The 7203-nt window shown below is 36.9% G+C and overlaps 1 long non-coding RNA gene across 1 annotated transcript; it reads left to right on the top strand.

Annotated features, from left to right (window-relative positions):
* Positions 1–2922: 2922 nt before the first annotated feature.
* LOC123103260 (uncharacterized) lies at positions 2923–6684 on the top strand. Its single transcript, XR_006449702.1, has 3 exons — positions 2923–3040; positions 3136–3486; positions 3604–6684. It is a non-coding gene; the product is annotated as an uncharacterized lncRNA (long non-coding RNA).
* The last annotated feature ends 519 nt before the right edge of the window (positions 6685–7203 follow it).

The following is a 7203-nucleotide window of genomic DNA, read 5'->3' as shown; positions in this document are numbered from 1 at the left end:
TAGTTAATGTTAATCCCACTATTTTGGAAGAGTGTCAACTTTGCATACATGTGGATCGTGTTAACAATATGTTTTGTGATAGCTATATTGCTAAATTTGCTTATGATCCTACATGTAATTATTATGAGGGAGGAATATATGCTTGTAGGAGTTGCAATAATATCAAGTTTCCTCTCTATGTGTTGAAAATCTTGAAGTTATCTTTGTTTTACCTTCCTATGCAAGTTGATTCTTGTTCCCACAAGTTGTTTGCTCACAAAATCCCTATGCGTAGCAAGTGGGTTAGACTTAAATGTGCTAGTCATATTCTTCATGATGCTCGCTTTATGTTTCCATTCTTATCTTTTATGTGAGCATCATTGAAATCATCATGCCTAGCTAGGGGCGTTAAACGATAGCGCTTGTTGGGAGGCGACCCAATTTTATTTTTGTTCTTTGCTTTTTGCTCCTGTTCACTAATAAATAATTCATCTAGCCTTTGTTTAGATGTGGTTTTATGCTTTTAATTAGTGTTTGTGCCAATTAGAACCTTTGGGAAGACTTGGGGGAAGTCTTTATGATCTTGCTGTAAAAAACAGAAACTTTAGCGCTCACGAGATTTGCTGCTATGTTTTATTGATGAGTTATATTTAGTTAATTCTTTTTGCATATGATTAATAGATAAATTCCTCACGTCCAGAAATTTATTTTAGAATTTTTGGGGTTCCAGAAGTATTCGAAACCTACAGATTACTACAGACTGTTCTGTTTTTGACAGATTCTGTTTTACGTGTGTTGTTTGCTTATTTTGATGAATCTATGGCTAGTAATAGAGTTTATGAACCATAGAAATTTTGGAATACAGTAGGTTTAACACTAATATAAATAAAGAATGAGTTGATTACAGTACCTTAAAGTGGTGGTTTGTTTTCTTATACTAACGGAGCTTACGAGTTTTCTGTTAAGTTTTGTGTTGTGAGGTTTTCAAGTTTTGGGTAAAGATTCGATGGACTATGGAATAAGGAGTGGCAAGAGCCTAAGCTTGGGATGCCCAAGGCACCCCAAGGCAATATTCATGGACAACCAAGAGCCTAAGTTTGGGGATGTCCTGGAAGGCATCCCCTCTTTCGTCTTCGTTCATCGGTAACTTTACTTGGAGCTATATTTTTACTCACCACATGATAGCCTTTACTATGTTAGGATTTATTATGTTTGGAGCATCAATTTATTATGTTAGGATTTTCTTTATATTATTTAGAACAATGTTTTGTATATTTTATTTCAATAAAAGTGGCACTGATAGCATTTACTATGCCTATTTTACAAGTCTACATGTTGCTGTTTGAAAACAGAAAGTTTACCGCTGTTGCAAAAATTCCCTAGAAAAGTCAGAATGTGATAAAATGTTGAAACCTTTTTCATAATAAGCTCTGATAAATTTACTATAGTGGGAATTTTCTTTCATAATTTTTGGAGCAAGGGAAGTATGGATCTTGCTGCATTCTTCACAGACTGTCCTGTTTAGGCATATTATTGTTATGTTTTCATTGTTTGCATATGTTTGCTTGTTTAATGCTTCCATTTGAGGATAGAACTATTAAATATGCGGAGGCATTTAGTATGAAATGTTGATTAATAATTTTAGTGATTTGCTACAGAAGAGTATGATAAGGTTTTTGCATTGGTTTATACTAACCTATCTCACAAGTTCTTGTTGAGTTTTGTGTGGATGAAGCTTTTAAAATTTAGGAAAACCGCGATATGAAAGGAATTAAGGAGACACAAATGCTCAAGCTTGGGGATTCCCAAGGAATCCCAAGATAATATTTCAAGAAGTCTCAAGCGTCTAAGTTTGGGTATGCCCCGGTTGGCATCCCACCTTTCTTCTTCAACAACTACCGGTTAGTATCGGTTGATCCTAAGTTTTTGCTTCTTCACATGATGTTTTCTATTCTTAGATGTCATTTTATTTTGTTTCGCTTGCTGTTTGAATAAAGTATCAAGATCTTAAATTATTAAATGGGAGAGTCTTCACATAGCTAAATAATTATTTAACTACTCATTGATCTTCACTTATATCTTTAGGAGTAGTTTGTTATTCATTCACGTGATTCACATATATCCTATGAGTAAATGGTTGAATGAATTAAATATAATAAATCTGAAATTATATATGTTTCATATGCTTATTCCATGGGGAGTAATGACTTCACATATAAGAAGTAGAGGTGGTAAATATATTGAAGGTTAGCAAACATTGTATTGGTCACGTGAACAATTCATGAAAGAATATTGAGGGAAGAGAGATTTCACATATAAATATACTATCTTAGACATCTTTTGTAATTGTGATCACTCATTAACATATGACATGCTAAAAGTTTGATGTTGGACAATGAAGACAATGTAATGGGTTATGTTTTCTTATATATGAAATAAAGTATATTGTCATGGATCATCCAACATGATGAGCTTGCCTTTTCCCCTCATGCTAGTCAAATTCTTTGCACCAAGTAGAGATACTACTTGTGCTTCCAAACATCCCTTAAACGAGTATTGCCATGAGAGTCCACCATACCTACCTATGGATTGAGTAAGATCCTTCAAGTAAGTTTTCATCGGTGCATGCAATAAAAATCTATCTATCTATACCTATACTAATTACAGACTCCCAAGAAATTACCATGTTAATCAGTAATTAGGAGCCGTTAATCCGGTGAGTCCAGATTATTATAGTGTAGATTCGATTAAAATTTTGCTTTCGTTGTGATAAAAAAGCTCCAAAACCTAAAACACGATTAGCAATCTTTTATCTCTTTCATTCACGTAAAAAAACTCCAAAGCAGTCCACCTAAAACACGACTAGCAATCTTTATCTCTTTCATTCACGACAAAGAAACTATATCTATTCATCTATGTCTCCTTCCATATAAAAATAAAAGGAAAAAACATGTCGCCTTTTCTTCAGCCCTGAGCAGCCGCGCCGCCAAAGCTCACGAACCTTGCCGCCACCTCGACTCCTCCGTGTCCGGTGCGCCGCTGGAGCATCCGTCGCCTACCGGTGAGCTCACCAGTGAGCAGCAGCCGCCCTCCTGCCTTGCCTTTTTCCTGTCCTTCCCTGCTCCTCTCTCACCTCTCTCTGCCTTGCCTCCACAGGGACATCAGGACATCGCCGGCATGCGGAACAAAGCCGCCCCAACTGGATCCACGCCTCCGCCATAGCCCGCTCTCCCGCCATCCTTCCTCACCTCGAATTGGTCGCGCCGGTAGACGTCGTTGCCAGATCCTAGCTTGGTCGCCCGTTGGAAGATCCAGCACCCTATGCCTTGCCACATCGCGCCTCTCACCGTCGAGGGCGGCAGGAACGACGGAGTCGTGCATGTGTCGGCTCCTATGTGGTGCGTGCGGAGCCACCGGCTCGCGGAACGGCTGCAGGCCTGGAGCGCCCCTGCCTCGAGCGGCACGCATGCATGGTTGGTGGTCGAGACATCAGAGGAGCTTCAGCAGGTGGCGTTGATCCAAAATTACTCCTTCCAGTACAACGTTCCCCAATGCAAAGTGTCCCTTTATTTCCCCTGCCCAGCTTCAATCTTGATCCTTCCATGTTTGATGTAATGTGTACAGAGAAACAAGGCCGCCGAGCCAAATTTTCTGAACCAGGCTGCCAAGTTTGAGGTATAAAAACTCAGCAGGGAAGTATCTATCCTGAATTTTCTGCACTACATAAATTTACCCATAGAATATATCTCTAATAGTACCCTGTCCAAAATGTTAGTGCTATTTCTGTAATTTTGCAAGCCGAATTTGTGCCAAGTGCATTGCTTAATATATCTCTAATAGTATATGTCCATTGCTATTTCCGAGATCTTCCATCAATTTCTATTACAACAGAAAAATGATCCCTGTCACATATATAGTATGCACTGGGAAATCATGATTCATGGGCAGCTGATATATACAATGGTTGATAACAATTACTTTAGGGTCTCCATTCTACTATTTTTTTACATACTCAACAAATTTGTGACATCTTATCTGGTAGAGAAAACAGTCCGAGATATTCTGTTCTTACCTACACATAATTCCATATTGATGACTTAGCATTCAACATGATTCAGTTTCTAGCCTGTATACATTAGTATTATTATGAGACACATAAAAAGTTTTTGGGCTTTTAGTTTCAGTTATAGTCATGGACTGGGCACAATTCACAGAATAAGAAAATGTATCAAGCATTAATTTTATATGCGTGAAGCATTTTTACAATGAAACGTTATTCAGATCTCTCTTTCAGATCTCTCTTTCAGATCTCTCTTACATGAAAATTCTAAACATTATTCAGTACTGAGGACCAAATTTAGAAAATTCTAAACGAGTGGTGAGTTCAATCAGGTGAAAAATTATAGGTCAAACATGAAAGGATGCACATTCATTTTTGAAGTTGAAAATAACGTTTCATGAAGCAAACTTGAGGTATCAATCAAGTCTCACTTTTTTTATTTGTATAATTGGTTGACATATGAGATGCCTTAGGCTGTCTCACAGTGATACTCATGATTTTTTGTTGTGCAAAAAAATACTTGCAGTACAAGAAATTATAAGAAGTAAATAGCATCAAAACGAAACCATCGTTGCTTTTTTGGATGGAAATAGGTGAGATCTATTAAGCAATAATAGGGTTAGGAATGATGGTTGCTGATAACTATACATTTTGATGGATAGTCATATACCTGGATGTCATCCTTCAAACACGAATACCTGAATTCTTATAGCACATAAATGATATTGTTTAGTTCTCCTTTCTAGAGTCTCTTTTGCGTCATGGTATATCTGTTATCGAGAATGATGCTCAGAAAATTCTTCGTTCCATGCCAAATGACATTTTGTTTCAACTTGATAACACTAGGTAACATGGTGGATGTCGCAACACACAACAGTTAAACTGTAGCGACATAGATATATGAAAGGGCAAATCATCTTAGCTATAGTGTATGGAAAAAAGAGCATAGATTAATGATGTTGAGAGCTAGCTCTTGCCGCATTACCATCTATCTATAGCTTTCAAGGACCAGTAATTGTATGATTGTATCATGTGATTGGTACTACAAAATTGACAATCTTTGTGTATTAATATCTTAATTTCAAGATGAATTGGAGAAGGGAGTCTGCTCTATGTTTTCTAATCTGTCAGTCAATGTGTAAATCTGGTATTGATGTATAGTTATTAAGAAAGTTTTCTTTTACAGATATTCTGCTAATGATAGGAAGCGTGGTTTAAAACTGCTCTGGCTAGAGTTGTATGCTTTGTGACTGAAGACTAGAGCTTGGTGTCATGGTGACTTGCAGCCACTCCTGATGGTCCTACCACCCAGCTTTTACTCTCTTGAATTTCCATATTTTTCATATTAACACTGGTATTGGGGTCAATATATGTTGTTTACTGCTCTAATCAAGCTATTGCTAGGATTCCATGTTTCCTACATTGTATTATACCGATCATTAGTAATTCAACCTCCATTGTATTATACTGGTCATTAGTGGAATGTTGATTCTGTGATAATCTTAATACATCCATGGCTGTTGAGGAAATAGGGAAATGTATAAACTGGTGAAATATCACACATTAACCTCCTCTTAGATCTGGACTAAGATCATATGGGTTCGGCCGTGCATGTCCATACACAGTGCATCGGGTTAATGTGCCTGAAGCGTAAGGACTCATTACATATTAACGAAGTGCACATGTTGAGTTAAAAAAGTGTACATTTGTTTTTTCTATTATGAAACATTTGACTATGTTTTGTTTTGATCTTAATCAAAATGGTACAGAAGCAAGTCAAGGTTTAGTTACTGTAATTTTACTTACTGTTATTTCCACTCTGTTCTCTACAAGAAAAATAAATTATGGATAAATTGCAGTGATAAGCTATCAAAAAGAGACATACATTTACTTATATTGCTCAATATTCAATTGATCGATTAGTTTTTAGTTACAAAAGTGTGATGTTTCAAAACTGAAAAACGAACTATCGGTTTAGTAACTAATTACAAAACACAACTAAGCATGGAAAGAAGTAGCTAATTGTTTTGGCGTCACCTACTTATGTAATATCTGTTCCCGCATGCACATTTCTTTATCTTTTCCAGTTATGTGACATGATTGTCTGAAGTTTAATGCAACCCTCGAAATGTTTCTTGACTAAATGTCTAAATTCAGTACAACTAGGATTTTCTTTATGAGGTTGCATCAGTATATTATACTGGGCTTTTGATTCAAATACAAATTTCTCCAACTATCTTTTGTGCCCGGTGTAGTCTCTTCCTCGCGTTGGGGAATTCAGATGGTTATCAGAATCAATTGGGGCATGCTATCAACAACATCACTATTCACATGGTTGAGGTGGAAAAGCAGCTAAGCCAGACGGTGACCTCGCCCTGGAGATGGAGGCGAGCCGCAGAGGGCCTTGCTACGACATTGTGAAGGAAATCAACAATTACTTATTTCCAGTTTGTTGTTTTATAATCGGTAGCACCTGTATTTACTCAATAAACGAGAAAGTCCCATGCATTGCTCATGATCCCCTTTTATGGGGTTGTAATCTTGATGAAGAAAGAAATGTATATTTCCATTGTAAAATGTTTCTTTGCCCTTTGGTGGTCTGGCCATGCAAAACACTCAATTATTAATGAGCATATTTCTCTTTGCTACTACACAACATATGTTGCTTTACTTTGGTGTTGTTAACCAAACTCTTCTCAACTGAGCTGAGAGCATGCTGAATTTAATAAAAAATCCAATACTGATTTGATTCAGAAGCATTTAGGAAGTGCATACAATTTGATGAGCATGGCAATGCTCAAAGTGTATTATTTAAATTTCTTCAATTGCATTCATGTGTGATAAAAAATTGGAGTTTGTTTATGATGATATTATTACTAGCCCGTGCAGGTGCACGGGTGGGTGTGCCCAGTATTGTGACTGGGACAATGTGGTGGAGACAAATTACCAGACTATATATGACCACATGCTAACAACGATTATTTATCCTTCCAAGCCTGCAGTCTAACCAAGGTGTTAAGATTTAAGACCCTCCAACTAATGTCTTTATATACCATGGATGTGACATTTCTAAACAAGGCATACTCAAGTTGTTGTATATTATTTTATACATAAATCCTTCCGATTTTAACCTCTTGGACAGGACTCATGAGTTTGCTACGTTT

The sequence above is a fragment of the Triticum aestivum genome, chromosome 5A (genome assembly GCF_018294505.1).
Source record: "Triticum aestivum cultivar Chinese Spring chromosome 5A, IWGSC CS RefSeq v2.1, whole genome shotgun sequence".
NCBI lineage: Eukaryota > Viridiplantae > Streptophyta > Magnoliopsida > Poales > Poaceae > Triticum > Triticum aestivum.
This window is presented reverse-complemented; position numbering and strand designations above follow the sequence as displayed.